We start from the raw sequence: 17293 nt of genomic DNA, 5'->3' as shown, positions 1-17293 counted from the left end.
GAGACAGAGAGAAAGAAAGAAAGAGAGACAGACAGAAAGAAAGAAAGAGAGAGAAAGGAAGAGAGCGAGAGAAAGAGAGAGAGAAAGAAATAGAGAAAGACAGACAGAAAGAAAGAAAGAGAGAGAAAGGAAGAGAGCGAGAGAAAGAAAGAAATAGAGAAAGACAGACAGAAAGAAAGAAAGAGCGAAAGAAAGAAAAGGAAAAAGGAAAGGAAGAAAAAAAAAGGAGGAAGAGAAAGGAAGAAAAAAAATGAAAAAGGAAAAGGGTGAGAGTGAAAAAGAAAGAGTGAAAGTGGAAAAGGGGGTGAAAAAAAGAGTGAAAAAAAGAAAAAAAGAGTTGGAGTGGAAAAGAAAGGACATTCGGGAGGGGCGGTGCTGCCTAAGGTGCTTCCGCGCCCAGGAGCGAAGGAGCCGTTTGATCCCCTGGCGGGAGCGCAGCTCCCGGTGGCGGAGAACGGAGCGGTGGCTGTCAGTCCGAGACTCCAACTCCCGGCAGGCCCTGCGGCCGTAAAGCGCGGCGTCTGACGCAACGGCCGACGCGCCATATGAATGGCTGGCGGGCCGAGGCGGCCGCTCGCCGGGGGAGCGGGCTGGGCGCGGGGAGCTCCCGGCGCCTGTCCCGCGCGGGACGGAGCCGCGGCAGCGACGCCGGAGGGGCGAAGCCTCCGTCCGGCCGCCCGCACGGAGCCGAGCGGCGCGGAAGGGGCGTCCGCCCGGTGCCTCGGCCTCGCTCAGCGGTCCCGGTGGCGGGGGCTGAGCTCGGGCGGGGCGCGCTGCCGCCCGCCGATGGCGGAGCGCCAGGCGGTGCTTTGCTGCCGCGGGCCGGGAGCTGCAGGAGCCGCCCCGGGCGAGCGGCGCCGGGCGCTGCCGCGGTCACTGTGCGGCGGCTGCCCTCGGGCTGGCGGAGGCGCGGGAGCCGCCGAGCTGCAGCCGTCTCCCTCGGGCCGCTGCCGCTGCTGCGGGCGGGGGCGGACGAGCGGCTGCGGAGGCGGCTCCGCGGCGTGCTCAGCCTTGCGAGCAAAGAGCGCTCGACATCGCTGGCATGACACGGCTGCTGAGTGCCTCAGTGCTCGTGGCTCTTTCTTCCACGCAAACAGATGGAGCGGCATCGCTGAGCAGTAAAACACAGCGATGGCCCGGAGAATGGCGAGCGCAAGGAGCGCCGGGCAGGATCCTTCTGATGGCACAGGTGCGATCGGCAAACTCAGCCCCTTGTGCCCCTACCCTCCCGACCCCCAGGGGAAATGCTCTCCAGCCTCGAGCTGCTGAGAGACAAAACGTGTGATTTGACACTAGGGTCCGGAAAAGGTTTCCGTTTAGATTAGCAAATGCCTCAATTGTTCTCGGTTACATCCTAGGATCGGTTTTAGGCAGTGACTTTCTACCGCTTGTCGGATTTTCTTGTGCAATGGTAAGAAAATAGGCAGGTCTGATACTGGTTTCGCTTTTTTTCTACTTCATGTTCCATGAGCTGCTTTTATCCAAGCAATTGTTTTAAAGTTCTACTGTAGGTAGGCGTTTCTGGTTCACTTTTTTTTTTTTTTTTTCCTCTAAATCGGCAGTAAATATAGCTGAGTAAAATTACCTTGGTTTTCTTCCTTCTTAAATGTTTTTATTGATAATCCTATTTGAATATGCAGAACACGTGGGTATGTCCTGTAATATATCCTAGCTTTTCTTGTTTACAGGGTACTCAGAAAATATTTTTCCCTTAGAGTCCCACTGAAACATTCTCCGTGCAATCTCCGTTAAGGTCTGTGTTTACAAATAAGCCACCATCAGCTGAGATATTTGCCTGTGTACCTTTTCCTGTAATTCAGAGCTTGCGTTCTGTGGTTTTTATGATAAACCTATCAAACTTGCGAAACCGTTTTGCAAGTCTTGACCGTTGAAGGCAGCAAGAAGTGGTTTTAAAGCCTGTTCTTGAGCAGACAAAGGGAAAAAGTGTGAATTTGCTGCTGAACTTGTCCTTTTTCATTTGACTTGCCTTGAATTATTTAGGAAGAGAGAGAACTAGAAAAAAGAGAGAAATAGAATTGGTTCTTGAGCCCTCCTAAAATGCTCCCTGTGATTCCGTGTGGAGCCAAAGTGAAGGGTGATGGAACAGAGCCCCTGTGCTTTAGAAGGAAATCAATTTCAACCTGATCTCCACCCTGAGTCTCCCTAATTTCTGTTTTTAAAATGCAAACTAAGTTTAGGAAGTGTTGGGAGTTAGTATTTTGGGGGAGAAATGGCAGTTGCACAAACCGTTCCTTTCCCAGAGGCTCTGGGAAGGATTCATTTTGTAAGCGCTGTAACTGCCATCGGTTGGTGGTTCGGGGTTGGAATGTGCACTTGCCCTCCTATAAAGCACTCGTTCATTTGCATTTCAGTGCCAGGAGTCTGGAGAAACTGGAGAAGAGCCCAAGAGACATTATTCATCCTGAGATACAAAAGGTAGGAAGTGACTTTTTTTGGTTTGGTTCTTTTTCTTTATGATTTCCTGGAAATAGAAGTAATTAAGTATAGATCCTACCGGTTTGTTTCTTCCAGTAGCTAATAAGAATAATAATAATAATAATCTAATACTACTTAAACTGTCTCTTTATCCATTGAACTGGCCATTTCAAATCCAAACTTCTAAACACCAATAAAAGCATCATCCTTGTAGAATCTTTAATAGGAGGGGGCTAAAGATGCTGTTTTTGTTGACAGGATGTATTGGTTCTTGAAGGGCAAGAGGTGAGTACAAGCCTGACTACTTCTTGCTCACAGACCCGTCCGGTGAATACGGCTTTGTATTTTGATGGGCTTTTGATGACTTCTAAATCAATTGCTCGTTACAGTAAAAAGAAGTCATGTTTTTTGGAACCTGACAGCAAAAATAACTTGAAGCACCAATTTAATAATAATTGATCACCCATCTAAGTTAATGATTTTATCCTATACTATCAAAGTTTAAAGGTAAATTATTGTGTAGTAGGGGATGGTATAAAATGTATGTTCTAACGTGTAGGATGTAGGCAAAGATTAGAGGAACCAAATTTTTATGTCTTCTGTTTGACTGTTCACCAAATAATATTTGGTTTTATTTTCCTGGGATCGGTGAATTTTAAATTTGGAGTCCTCTATGCTAAGGATGGTCAGCTTACAGGTGATGAAATGTTCAGTCATGGTGAGGTTTTCACCTTCTCCTTAATTGTTTTGCTCATCTGAAAAGAAAAAAAAAAAAAAAAAAAAGGTATGTTTATTATTTGTTACCCCGTTCTGTCTGTTCCCTCAGTATTTGCTGGAGCTCTGCTTACCCAAGGTTTGGGTAAAACAAGCTTTGGGTTCCTTCTGTCCCACTGGGTGTTGCCCAGTTTGGTTGCATCTGGTGAAATTCACCCTGAGCCCTTACAGAACCAGCTCAAACCACGTGAGAGCCATTCGCAGCTCTCTCAGGACACCCGGAGGAGGATGGGTGACGTTTCTGAGCATCTGGCAAGTGTACTTCTATCAAAACTCGGCCTGTGCAATTTCTGGGGAAAACCCTTCTGTATCCTGAAGGGTTCCTCAAAGTCTGTTGAGGATCCAGTTAGCAGTTGCTCACCTGGATGGTTCCAGCTCCTCAAGCTAACACTTGTACTCTTGCCCTGTAGTTTAGATCTATTGTAGTTTTGTTATTTTGCAAGATTTTACGTCTTTGGACAATAACGTGCATTTCACTCTTTGGAACCTCTCGGATCATGCTTTGGTGCAGCACCACCTAATGGGAAACTTGGCTGCTGTGCTGAAGGGCTTGGTTACTGGAATTGTAAATCCCGGAGAGTTTGTAAGTCTTCTGTCCCCAGGGAGGTGTCACGCTTTGTTCACCGTTGCTCTGTTTGTCGGGTGCTGCTTCTCGTCGGAGGTATTAACTTCAAACTGCCCTGTTCTTTTTTGAACTTTTTTTCCTGGTTCTCTCCGTAGGGCAGGGAAGAACTCTCGTATCCCGGTCGTCAGACTCAGCGCTGCCCGAGAAGATACAGAGACTGTAAAAATCATAAGAAGCAACTAGGACTGCAGAGGAAACAAACTGGAGAGAACAAAAGGTGATATTGTTCTCCTTAGCCTGGATTAGAAACATCCACTGCGCTTTGATGCCGGTGGCTGCCAGGGGCTCGTTAGGTCTCTTGAGGCAGGTGTAGGTGTTCACTTGTAGGTTCTATTTTTTGGCAAAGGACCACGAGAGAAGTTTATTTATAGATCCAAATAAACATTCATCTTATCTGAACATAACCTGTCATCCCCTTTCTGACATTAAGGACTCCTGTATAAATACTTGGGGGGGTTTTCTTTGTCATTTCTGAATGGTTCCATTTTGCCGGATACTTGAACAAATCTGAGGGGGTTTAATTGCATACTGCTTCCTTGAAATTCTGTTGGTCTCTGCTTGGAACCCTTCTTGTACTGCTTAATGAAAGACTTCTGATGGTGTTTTCTTGCCTGTTTGTGTTTAAGGTCGTGCTCTGATGCATTTACAGAAGCCATGGCAGGAGAGAGTCAGCTGCTGGAGAAGAGGAGACAGTACTATCCCTGTGCAGCACAGAACTGTGCTGCTGCTGTGTCATCAGCTGTGTCTGCACTGAAAGTAGCCACCTTCACTTGTAGGTAGCTCCTTGGTGCTTTAGGACACGCTGAGGGATTTATTCCTTTTGGGATCCACGATGAGAATTCCCAAGAGAGGTAGTAGTAATAAGGTCTGAGATTGGAAAAAAGCCTGTGTCCTTGGAATGTTGTTGTTGTCGTCCAAAGTTAATTTTTCCTTCTTTCTTAGCCAGTAGTCGGCTTTTTGCTTTATTTTTTGTGGTATCAGTATTTGATTGTTTAAAAAATTGCTTCAAAAGAACTGCAGTGGCTGCCCACCAGGACCTTGTTCCCATTTGCCTATTTGCTTGTAGCTAAAACGTTTCCATATTGTTTATCATTCTATTGAAGAAACTGCTGCCCAGTCAACTAAGAACTGAACATCTATCTGTCTAGGACATGGGGAGAGGATTTAGGTCATGTCTGTGTTTCCAGAAAAAAGTTCCAGTGTAGTTTCTAACTAGAGGAAAAGGGGGGGGGGGGGGGGGGGGGGGGTGAAGACTCGGGGCTCTGATGCCGTTGGGGGCACCCCGAGGTGCCCAGGAGAGGGAGCCCCACTGCGGTGCAGGAGCAGGTATGTTATCACGTACTAGAGAGCAAATTATAAATAGAAATAGGAAAATTATAAATATAAAAATATTTTTTAGATCGTTAAAGAAAGCGTTTTTTTTAACTTGTCAATAGGCAGGGTTTTGATGATAAAAATGATAAATACAAAGAATATGAAGGTAGAAATCTAAGTCTAGAAAGATATCATAAATACATACAGAGAAAGTTTAAAACTAGAAGAAAAAATCAGTTGCAGCAGTAGATACGATACATAATATAAATAATACTTTAAATACATGTCTAGAATTTTATAGATATTATAGATCATTATTAATAGATTGCATCAAAAGAAACGATAAATATAAATGTGAGTATAATTACACAAAGTATAAAAATATTTCGATACCGTTTAAAAGAAGGTGTTTTCGTGTATTTATTTGGTTAGAGATGGGGTTTTTGTTTGGATTAATAGACGTATTCTAGAAATATAAATCTAACTGTAGAGAGATCCAATCGATAGAGGAGGCTATTTCTAAAAACACAACCGAACGCCGCCGCCTTCGGGGGAATCGCACGAGCTCGGCCGAAGCAAGGCGAGAGCGGCCGACCCTGACGGCCTCGAGCGAACCGAGGCGAGGCTTCCGAGGCTGCCTGAAGCGAAGCGAGCCGAGCTCAGGCGAAGCGAGCCTGCTGCTCTCGTGCGCGCTGCTTAGCGCCAGTGCGGTCCCAGCCTACTGAGCTCCTGCCCGAGCCCGCGCTCCCGGTCGTGTCCGCGCCGTGGCCGGGCCGCCCGCGGGACGCGGCAGCGGGAGAGCCCCGAGCCGGGCGAGCTGAACGGGAGGCGGCGGCGCTTGCCCGCCCGCCGTCGGGGAGCCGAGGCGAGGCGAGCGGAGCCGAGGCGCGCCGAAGGCACAGAGCGGCTGGGAGTTGGGCCGAAGCGAGGCGAGCTCGGCCGAAGAGGCGAATGCAGGCGCCAAGAGCCGAGTTGAGGCGCCAAGAGGCGACTGGAGCCGAGCGTCTCCGGAGCGAGCCGAGCTCCGCCGAGCGCCGCAGCATCCCGGGCAGGGCGAGGCGCCGGGCCGGGCTCGGGGTGCAGCCGGGGCTCTGGGAGGCTTCCCCGCCTGTCCCTCTCTCTAGCCCTCCTTCCTTCTCCCCGTCTTCGCCTTCTCTCGCTCCCTTTCCCCCATTCCCTCTCCCCCCGCAAAGCCGGCTCCTTCCTGTCCTGTCCCTAGCCCGCTACTCCCTTCTGTTCCCCCTGTCTCCTTCCTGTGCCCAGCCTCCGTGTACCCTCGTCCCGGGCTTTCCCTTCCCGTGCCGCTTTCCTGCACAGCCCGAGCTCCCTCGCCGCCCTTTGTCGTGCCCTGCTCTCGCTCCTCTCTTCCCGTGCCCCCTTTCCTTCTTTGCCCCGCAGCCGCGGTGCTCGGGCTGCCGGAGAATAAAGCCCCGAGGGCCGGAGCCCGGCGCCCCTGGGCCCTTGCGGGAGTTCCCGCGCGGGGCCGGAGGCTCTCGGCGGATCCCCCCGTGCCGCTCAAGCAGCGCGGCCGACAGCGCCGGAGCTGCGGCTTTGCCGGCATCGCGCTGAGAGCGGCCCCCGCTCCGTGCCGGGCCGTCGCCGCCGTCTGTGCCGCTCCCTCTCTCGCTGCCCCTGGCCCGTGACAGCGAGGCTGGGCAGGAACCTCAAGCCTTCTGGGGGCTGCCCCCCCTTTCTTGTTGCAGCAGAATCCCTTGCTGGGGCCATGCACGTGTGGGAAGGGCTTGGGGGAAGCGCTGCGCTGCTGTCCGGGGCAGTCGGATTCGTTCGGAGCCTTCTTTGGGGGTCAGGGAAAGGCGGGGTGAAGACTCGGGGCTCTGATGCCGTTGGGGGCAGCCCAAGGTGCCCGGGAGAGGGAGCCCCACGGCGGTGCAGGAGCAGGTGGGGGGCGGGCGAGGGGCGGGGGTCACGCTGGGTGCCGTCCCCCAGAGGGACCCAAAGCTGCCACCAAATGCACAGGGAGGGGTGAGTGGGTGTAGGATGCTAAAACCTGGCAAGGCATTCGGTTTTCTAGGTATTGCTAAAGAATAGGAATTGGTCTCTAAACTCAGCTGGGGAGAAACCCTCTCTATGCACTCATTTGTTTACAGGAATGTAGAAGGTTCCGACTGGAGATGCGTAGTAGTTCTGAAGATATTGCCGTGAGGTTTTGATCTAGGAACGGAGCGAGCTGTGCCCTGGAACCCTCAGAACAGCTGCAGGGGCTGAAGGCGATAGAAAGGGCTCTCTGGCACCTTTTGCCTCCGTTCTCTGCCAGCGCCCAAAGCGTGTCGCAGTCCCGGAAGAGGCGCTTGTCATCCCGAGAGCCAAAAGGAAGACGTGTCAAATCCCAGCTCTGCCTTGTGTTTCGTGTGGGTTTTTTACTTCGTATTGATGTCATTCCAGAGAGCAAGGAAAGAAGAAACGTGACCGGCTCCCACTATTACTGTGTGAAGGCTTTCTTGAAAGGCTGCTGTATTTCTATTGTCTTTTTCCACTCCAAGCTTGACTTTTGCCCTCGTTTTTCGAGCTCTGCTGCATTGGGGGTGTCCCAAGGAGGGCGGGGTTCCTCAGCAGGGCTCTTAGGAGGCGGCGCTGATTCTGCTTTTTCTGAAGGCGTCTCAAAGCGCGCTACCAGAATGACAGTTTTGTGCACTGGAAAGCTTTCCCTCAGTGCCATCAGCGCACGTCCGTGTCTGAATTGTGGAAGCAGACGGACTAAGAACAGCCAGCACCCGGAGCAGATTTCTGTTGGCTCTGTGTCTGTGAGAAGCGGGCTGTGTGCTGGACGGGGAGAGGCGCTGTTGGGGAGTGGCATCAGCGCCAGGTGTGAGCTGTGAGGATGATGAGGGGCCGGCTCCTGCCGGGGCGGGGGGGTGCGAGGCTGTTTTAGGGGGAGGCTTCGCCTCAGCTGCCTTTTGCATGGAGCTGCTGAGTAGAGGGGTTCATGGGGGGGCTCCCGGGGCTGTCTCATGGAAGGACTGCGAGAGCTTCTCGCAGCGTCTGGGCGAACACCTGGATACGCGCTTGGATCCGCGGAGCATCGCTTCAAGGAGGTGCCGAGGGACGAATCTTTGTGCCGGGAAGCAGCAGCCGAACGGGTGAGCGCGTGTGGATTTGGAGCGGGGACTTTGGTCCTTTCCCTTTTCAATTGGATCTTGGCAGTCCCCCCTCCCCGCTTCCCCAGGAACAAAAAGGGAGCTTGTGAAGACAAAAGAAATGAAGGAGAGGCAAGCAGCTACTCTCCTAATATTGTCTGTGTTGGAACTGGGGGGGATCCGCTTTCGCTTGCGGTTCCAAGGATGTCGGTTGAAGGAAAAGCTGCCTTTTCCCGGCTGTTAGGGGTATCCCAGGGGTGACAGGGAATCCCTGCGTTCCATTTGAACGGGAATGGGCAAAGTATTGTTGTCATCGGATGGCTTTGATTTGAAGGTAGCCAGCCCATTTTCATCATCCTAAGGTTTAAATGGAGGGGACAGCGCTGGTGTCCCTCCTTTGCAAGGGTTTGAATGGAGGTCAAAATCCCCCTTTGCACATGGCTTGAAGGATTTCATTGGAGGAAAGCCCCTTCTTTTCTGCTCTCCCAGGGGATGAACTTGAAGGGGAGAAGCCATTTCTTTGCCCTTGTTGAAGCGAGGTGAGCGCCGCCCGCGGCGTCAGTTTCGGGGTTGAGTTGCGGGAAGCCGCAGCTCTGGCAGCGTTTGCAGGGCTGCAGTCGGGCTGTGCCGCTGCATTTGAGGGCGCTTCTTGTGGCCGCGGCCCGGGCCGGAGCGTTGCCGCTCGGGAGCGCTGCCGGCCCGGGCCGGGCGGGTGCCGAGGCGCACGGGGAATTTGGCGCGGCAGCGGCGGAGCCGCTTTGCCGGTGCGAGCCGCCGTGCGGAGCCGAGGGCAGCTGGCGCCGGGCCGGCCAAAGGCGGCAGAGGCGGCGCGGGCGCTGCTGCGCCGGCCCGGCCGGTGCCGGCCGCTCTGTCCGCTCCGGGCGCGGGGCTCGGGCGCCGCCGGGTCCCCCGGGCAGGGGGAGCGGGCGGGGGCGGGGGGGTCTCCGGGGCGGCGCCGCCCCTGCGCGCCGGAGCAGCCGCCGGAGGAGCCGCTTTGCCGCCGGGAGCCGCGCTCCGTCCGGGGCCGGCAGCGCGGGGTTGGGCTGCCGCAAGTTCTGGGGTGTCGTGGTTCGGAGGTGGCTTTGTAGGGATCCATCGCACGGGTTTGTTCTGGTCGCAGTGGGTGTGCGCTAAGGGCTATGGCGTTCTTCCTGACCGGTACGGTTCTCGGTTCGGGTGGTGACGATAAAGGTTTGGTTTGAATCGAGTTCTGTAGTCGGATATTTTTTTTTGCCGGGCTATTCTGCTTTTAAAGGCGTGCAATGGTTTCTACGGGTCGTTGCGTGAAGCGGCGGCTCGGATTTTAACTCTGTCGCCGTGGCTTTTATTAGCGTGGGCGTGTAGCGTTTGTTTCGGTGGGTTCGAGGTGGCGTCGTGTCGTTAATAGCAGCGGGGTTTTTAAAATCTCTCTAATTGCGTTTGTGTTTCTCGTCTTCCAGGGCTTTTATTTCTTTGGTTTGCTTGATTGTAGTGTACGTTTTATTGTGACGGATCCTTTGGGAGATCTTGTCAATGGTTACGTTTCTCTTTCGGCTTTGTGTTTATTTCTGGGTGGTATTTTTATTTTGATCGAATGAGGCTCTATGCGTTTATTCTTCAGTTGGGAATATTTTTTTTGAGGTAAATTAAAGTTGCTTTGGTTTGGGGGACTTTTGTTTTACAAATGGATTTTCTTTTGGTTTTTTTTTTTTCTTTTTTTCTTTTTTTTCTTTTCGTTTCTTGTTGTCCTTTGACGTATTTGGTGGTTATTGATCAGTTTTATTTTTGGGAACGTGGGTATTTATATGGTGGGTCTTTTTAAGTAGGGTTTTTTTTTGTTTTTTTTTTTTGGGTAGTTATTTTCTTATTTTTTAGTGGTTGAGATTTTTTGGTTTTTTTTCTATTTCGTTCATTAGTTCGCTTTCTAAAGTTCTTTTGACAGAGTATTGCTTATTCTTTGAGTTAGTGTAGATGTAGAACTTCGGTTAGTTTTTAAAATAACGTTCAGGGTCAGTGGCCCTGATTGGAGTTGAGCGAGTTGGTTTGGGTTTTTTTAGAGGTTTTTGTGATTTGCTGCGTGTGTTTCTCCAGGGTTTTCTTTTCGTTTGGTTCCATTTTTCTGCTGTGATGAGAACTGTTAGTGAAAAGAGTGTTGTGTGTTTTTTTCGCTGGCAGTCGTTTGGCTGGTGGAGGTATCTTGATGGTTTTGGAAGACATTGGTGGGAATTCGATGCTGTTTGTTTTGTCATTGCATTTAGGAATTGGATTTTAAATGTAAAATTCTAAGGATAGCTATCTTTAAACAAAACGAGTAGATGTGTAGAAATGGGAATAAACTTTTATTTTGATCTATTCGATCTCTATTTAAAATTTAACAGGTAACTTAAGTCCTGATATATTCCAATAAGATATTGTATTTTTCAAAGAGCATTGTGTATGTTGATAGATATATCAATAGAGATGCTAAATATAAACGCAGCTCAAAGGAAATTTTAAATCTAGAAATGTGTTGCGAATCTATGCAGATATATATATATATCAAATTACTAAAGGATTGTAAATGTAAAGTGACATAAATCCATACAACACGTAATACAAGCGATACCGTATAGATCTTATGATGGTATATTATAGGAAACAGCTATAAATCTAGTACATCGCTATGATATAATATCTAAAACATTATAGATATGGTAACTGTAAATACAACAACATTATTAAAAGTAGTTTAAAAGAAAGGATGGTTTTGTTTTTTACTTGGCAAAAGCAGGGGTTTTATTATAAAAACTACAAATACAAATGATAGAAAGGTAGAAATCTACTTGTAAAAAGATCTCATGAATACATCAAGATGGATATAAAAATTGAAACTATTAGAAAAAAGAAGTTGTAGCAGTAGATTTGGTACATGATAAAAATAATGATTTATCTCTATGATGTGAATAATAGATATGTGCTATGTAATGATGAATGGAATGCATCAGTATAAACGGTGACTATAAAAGTGAATATAATTATGCAAGCTCTAAATATAAAACTATTTCAATAGAGTTGAAAAGAAGGGTTTTTTGGTATTTGTTTGGTTAGAGATGGGATTTTTTTTGGAAGAATAAAAGTATGATAGAAATCTAAATGGAAGTCTAGACATATACAATCAATATATAATGACATTGCTACAACCACAAAGTATGAATAAATACAGATAATAGGAATAGGCATAATAGATGGTATAAAGGACGTAACACATCACTGTCCGGTCTAAATATGGGTGTGAATAGAACTAGGAAAACTAGAACTATCAAATTTATTTCAAGAAGGCATGAAAGAAAGGGGGCTTATTTGGTTCTTGTTTGGTAAGAGGCAGGTTTTTGGCATTTATTTTTCGAGGAGTTTTTGGGGGGGATGGCCCCTGTTCTTTTTTGCCGCCTTGGCCGCCCGCAGGCCCAAGGCGCGCGGCGCCCCCGGCTGGGGTGGGCGGCGGTGCTGCCGCCTTGTGGGCAGAGTGCGGTACTGCAGCCCGGCGCCGCCGCCGCCAGGCAGCCCTCTTGGGCGTGGCGCGTGGCGGAGTTTGTTTGACCTTCTAAAAATGGCGGCGAAAAGGGCGGGCAACCGGAGGCCCGCGGTGTGTCTATGCGGACTGCCTGCACGGAACACCGATGCCGGCGCAGCCCCGGCGGAATTTTTGTGGCATTTTAGGTGTACCCGACACGGGCTGTGTGGTCAGCGGCGCCGCGGGCGGGCGTATTTTGCGTGTTTCTGACCGGCATGTGAGTAACCGCCTCTCTCGGCCGAGGGGGGGGTCCTCTCTCGGCCGCCATGTTGAGAGTGGCGCGTCACCACTGTCGCGGGAGTTTATTTGACCTTCTGTAAATGGCGGCCAAAAGGGCGGGAAAGCGGAGGACCCCTGTGTGTCTATGCAGACTGCCTGCACGGAACACTGACGCCGGCGCGGCCCCGGCGGGATTTTCTCTTGCGTTTCAGGTGTGCCCGACACGGGCTGTGTGGTCAGCGGCGCCGCGGGCGGGCGTATTTTTGCGTGTTTCTGACCGGCATGTGAGTAACCGTCTCTCTCGGCCGAGGGGGTCCTCTCTCGGCCGCCATGTTGGGAGTGGCACGTCGCCAATGTCGCGGGATTTTTTTTTTTTGACCTTCTCAAAATGGCGGCCAAAAGGGCGGGGATATCGCGGACCCGGGAGTCTGCCGCCCTGTGGCCAGAGCCCGGTACTGCAGCCCCCCGAGCCAGCGCCCTGCCCCTCGCCGCTGGCTGCCGGGGGCGGGGCAAGGGCGCGGCTGCCGAGCGAGGCAAGGGCGAGGGGCGGGAGCGAGGCAAGGGCGAGGGGCGGGAGCGAGGGGCGGGCGGGAGCGAGGGGCGGGCGGGGCGGGCTCGGTAAATGGCCGGGAGGGGTGAAAGACGTTCAGGAGTGCAAAAGGGACACGGTGGCTGAGAAGAATGGCCGGGGGAGGGGGCGGCCCGGCGGGGCCGCTTTCGGCGGGCGGCGGAGGCGCGGTCGCAGCGCTCCGCGGGCCGGGGGCAGCGAGCGGGGGCGGGCGAACGCCGTCGGAACGGGGCTGCACCCCCCCCGAGCCCGCGCACGCGCCTCTCCAGGCGGCGGAAGCGACGGCGGGCCGGAAAATCCCGGCGGGGCGGCGGCGCTGCCCGCCCTTTCTGCCGCCAGCTTTGCAAGGTAAGACCGCCCGCCCTGTCCTGCCCCGCCCCGTCCCGCCGCCCTCCGGTGTCTGTAAACAGACAGACTCCCTCTGGCTTCGCACTTCTCCGTGCTGGAGAGTGGGAGAAAGGTCCGTGCTGCTTGCCGTGTCCTCGGTGGGCAGAGAGCTCTGACCTTGCCTTGCATGGGCTGCTGAGGATTGGATCCATGGGGATGTGCTTGGATGCATTTAGTGACCTTTACAGATTTCTTTCCCCGCTTTTTTCAGTTCCCAGAATCATGGAAGAATTCAGGTTGCAAGGGGCTCTAAAGATCACCTCATTCCAAGGCTGCTGCCGCCGTGGGCAGGGACGTGCTTCCATCGAGCAGCTTGCTCAGAGCCTCATCGCAGAGCACCGACGGGCCTTGAACACTTGCAGCGATGGGGCAGCCCCAGGACCTCTGAGCAACCTGTGCCCTGTGCCAGCCGGGTGCCAGAGGAGGAAGGAAGCCCTTCCCACCTGGAGCAGAGGCTGCGTAGCCTTGTGTCACCGAGCGTGTGAGACAGAAAGGCCCTTCCTTTCTGGAGGGGTAACAACACTCAAAGCTCTTTCTCGGGACAAGCCGAGCAATGGAAGGCCAAAGTAGCCTTCAGTTCTTCCAGCAGCTTTGGGAACAACTTGAAGGAGGAGCAGAGCTGGCCTGGTGCCTGCCGGCTCTGCAGGCAGTGGGCATGGCGAAGCTGCAGCTGCATCTGTCTTCTTGGCTGAGGCTTTATAAATGAGGCGCTTTTCTGTAGTTCCTTTTCAGGCATGACGTGCAAGTTGCCCCTAGAAGTCCAAAGGCAGCTGTTTTCTTAGCAGAAGGAAGTCAGGAGGAGGCAAAGCCAGCAGCTAAGTCTGGATAAAAAACTTGGCTAACCTCTTTTCCCCCCCTCCTCCAAACAGGCAATTGTGAAGCACTCAGCAGAGATCTGCCCGGGAGGAAAAGCAGAGCCAATCTCTGAGAAGAAGGGACGTGCGAGCTCTGGCGAGGACGGCTGCTCCCCCTGGCCTTGGTGTGGGACCTCCTGAGCTGCCATTCCTGTGGTGGGAGTGTTCCTCCTCTCCTCCAGCCAAGCCAGAGTCCGCCTAGGGAAGGAGCAGGTAAGGTTGAAGTACCGAGGTCTCCCAGGTAAGAAGTGACACGGCCAAAGGAAATGGCCTCAACTTGCAGCAGGGAAGGCTTAGATTGGATTGGAGGGAAAATTTTTTCACTGAAAGGGTGCTCAGGCATAGGAGCCCAGGGAAGTCCCCATGCCTGGAGACATGTCAAGGATGTCAAGATGTGGTGTTTAGGGACCTGATTTGGGGGGGGCAGCAGCTGGGCTCGATGTCCTTAGAAGGCTTTTCCAACCGCAAGGATGCTACGGATCCTATGGTTCTGGAAAGCCTTGACCCCTCTGGCTCTAGCACAGCACCTGGATGCTGACAAAATGAGGCTGGTCCTAGAGCCTGGAGGTCCCTGTGCCACAGGGAGAGGACAAGCCGGTGTCACCTGCAGGGAGGGTCTCGTCCCCAGAGAGCCGTCAGTGACTCCGTCCCTGCCCGGGGCTCTGGGTGCGCCCTCGGGGGGCGGGGGACGACACCTGCCCTCAGGTGTCCCTCTGGGCACCTGGGAAGGGAACCAGGTCCATCCGTGCGGCAGCTCCAGGGCTTGCAGGCTTTGGGGCTTTGCAGCTGTGTGCCTTGTCACAAGGTGGCAGGGACGTGACACTGCCTGGCAACGCTGCTGGCCTCGGATCCTTGCTGCTCTCATCCTTATCCCATATGGATTTAGCAGCAATCTTCTGTCTTTGCTTTCAAACTGTCCTTGGGAGAGTTCCAAGAGAGGGTCATTAGTTGTTTCAAAGCCTACATCTTTTACCTCTTGGCACTGAAGAGAAAAGACACAAACCTGCTTTGCATCCTTCTGCCTGGAAGTCATTGTGACACGGGGAAGGGAGGAAGGGGCTGGCCGGGGTCAGCCTCTGCTGAGCCTCAGCTCTGGCTGCTCCTGCTCACAGGGTAAAGCCAAAAGCTGTCGTGATCAAAAACGCAGGCCGCCCTTCTGACCTGAGTCACAGGGGCCGTTTCTTCTGAATGAATCAAGGTGGGAAATCATTCTTGGAGCTTCAGAAGAAAAAAAACCCCAGAACCGTAGGTACGTTTGTAAGAGTGTGTATGTACGTACATTTCCTTCGATGAAGAAGAAAATCTTAGAAATATCATGTCACGTCTGGCTTCCTAGAGAAGATCCTGACCTCTGGGCTTCTGAAAGCAAATGGCTGTGCATTTATAGGAGCGTTTCCCTTCTTTTTATGTGCCTCCCCCAGTCATCTTCTACCCTTGCCCACGGCAAGGAGAGCGCGGTGATTTGGCTGCTCCGCTCTGCCGAGGTTGTTGCAGGCTGTGTAGCAGGGAGTGAGGCCTTTTGTGGCTGCTCATCAGACGTTTTCCTTCAGCCTTCTCCCTGCAATGGTAAAATGAGACTTGTGTTAGCAAGCAGTCAAGTAGAGCAGGTAACATTAGAAAAGAATTGTTTCTGAGCTGCTGTTCACTAGCACGTGTTTCCCCTTTCCGGCAGAGCGCGCATCATTGCGGGCTTGGGATCGATTGAAATGCGCTAAGGAAACCAGCTCTGGGGAGGGAGGGAGGGAGGGAGGGAAATGCTCTCTTAACATGTGCCAATTCTTCTGTCAAACTCATCAGGGCAGGACAGCGTTCAGACTGAAAGTGTAAGAAGATGTGGAGGGAGACAGAGAATCTGACAGGAGCACCGGACTCACAAGTGCACGAATTTTGCTTTTGGCTTGGATTCAAACGCAGAAGTTGTAAGGAATTTGGGAAGGAGAAGGGACATTTCAGAAGGAGAAGAAGAAAAAGAAGTTGTTGTTGTTGTTGTTACAGCCCTGGCAAAATCTTTGGTTCTAGCTAATAAAGGAAGCTAGTTGAAATAAAAAAAAAGAAAAAAAAGTGGTTTTTTTTTTTCCTTCGCTGTTGTATTCGTTGGTGGTTCGTTATATGGTGTGTTGTTTTATTTCTTGGTCTTATTACCTCTGTGTAAATAGTTTTTTTGAGTGAAGCTCACTTTCTGGACGGGTTGGTTTGTATTTGAGGTAGGATAAATTTCAAGAGGTTTCTTTCCTAGACTTCTGATAGGTATTCCTGGGATTTTGGTTTTGTTTACTGTGTGTATCAACAGAGAGATTTGGTAGGGCCAGCTGGGCTGCTGGAGTTTTGGGCGTTAATTTATGAGATGGCTTTTGTTCAATGCAGTTTTGAATTGGTGAAAGGGTTTTTAATGTAGTGGTTTTAAGGAGGCCTTTAAGAATTGTTTGTATCGTTTCACGTTGTTTGTAGTCGGTGTATGATCAGGGATATGGTGGAACTTCTTGAACGTTCTGGTTTTAGCGTTCCTAAGTTCCGATTTCTTTCTGCTTTGCTGTTTTGTTTCTGGTTTTCTTTTGGGGGACAGGGGCGTTTGTTGACGGTGGGTTTCTAGAGGCAATGTGTCTTTCAATTTGGGTAGTGATATTTTTTAGTATTTTAATAGTTTCGATTTTTTTTATTTTCATGCTTTTAATGAGTTGTTTTAAAATTTGGAAGATAACCTTTCTAGATGATTGGTTATTATTTGTGAGTTAGCCTCAAGGTAGAGCTTTGGGGGCTTTTTTTAGTAATGTTTAGGGTCAGTTGTAGGGTTTTGAGTTTAGTGAGTTGGTTGGATTTAATTTTTCACGGGTGTTTGTTTTGACTAGCAGTTCTGTCATTTTCCATGTGTATCTGAGTTTTTTGGGGTTTTGAGCCATTGGTTTAGGAGGAAGTTTATGATGAGAATGTACGGAGCTTTTGGGCTAGTTATAGTGGGATTTCAAATGTCTTGACAGTTCGGTTGATTTGAGTTTTTCTTAGGGTTAAATGTTGTGGGGTCTTTGTTCTGTTAGTCCTAGAAATAGGTTTGGTTTGGATACGCTGCGATGGGATGAGCGTGGGCTGCGTACCGGTGCTGCCGAAGGCGCGGTATTTGTGTGGTTCTGATGCGTTGGGTTAATGAATTGATACGGTCTAATATATAGATTAATTAAAGTAGAAATAAATATCAATATAAAACCAAATATAAAATGATAGTGGTAAACATAAATATAGAAAACAAATAGATAAACACATAAAACTATACTATATAGTATATTATTGTAACAGATGCTAATCTATAGAAACGATAGTCTATTATATATGTATACAAAGATATCTAAAGATCGGTTGTAAATATAAAAATATTTAGATAGAGTTAAAAGGAATTGGGGATTTTTTGGTTTTTATTAGGTTATAGGCTGGGGTTTTTTTTCTAGATAGAAATAATACAAAAATCCAGATCTCCAAATATATAACGCGTATACCGATCTC

General features: G+C 50.5%; 2 long non-coding RNA genes across 3 annotated transcripts; both read left to right on the top strand.

The window, feature by feature from the left end:
• Window positions 1-300: 300 nt before the first annotated feature.
• Window positions 301-4464, top strand: LOC129133305 (uncharacterized). The gene is made up of 4 exons (XR_013181697.1): window positions 301-1189; window positions 1689-1753; window positions 2373-2436; window positions 3931-4464. It is a non-coding gene; the product is annotated as an uncharacterized LOC129133305 (long non-coding RNA).
• Window positions 4465-8045: 3581 nt separating this feature from the next.
• LOC143693669 (uncharacterized) lies at window positions 8046-15852 on the top strand. 2 transcript variants are annotated; one of them, XR_013181605.1, is made up of 3 exons: window positions 8046-8247; window positions 13817-14014; window positions 15599-15852. It is a non-coding gene; the product is annotated as an uncharacterized LOC143693669 (long non-coding RNA). The 2 variants fall into 2 exon arrangements; XR_013181606.1 differs by lacking the exon at window positions 8046-8247 and adding an exon at window positions 12819-12908.
• Window positions 15853-17293: the final 1441 nt, after the last annotated feature.

Source organism: Agelaius phoeniceus, chromosome 3, assembly GCF_051311805.1.
Source record: "Agelaius phoeniceus isolate bAgePho1 chromosome 3, bAgePho1.hap1, whole genome shotgun sequence".
Taxonomy (NCBI): domain Eukaryota; kingdom Metazoa; phylum Chordata; class Aves; order Passeriformes; family Icteridae; genus Agelaius; species Agelaius phoeniceus.
Note: the sequence above shows the minus strand (reverse complement) of the source record. Positions and strands in the feature narration are given on the sequence as shown.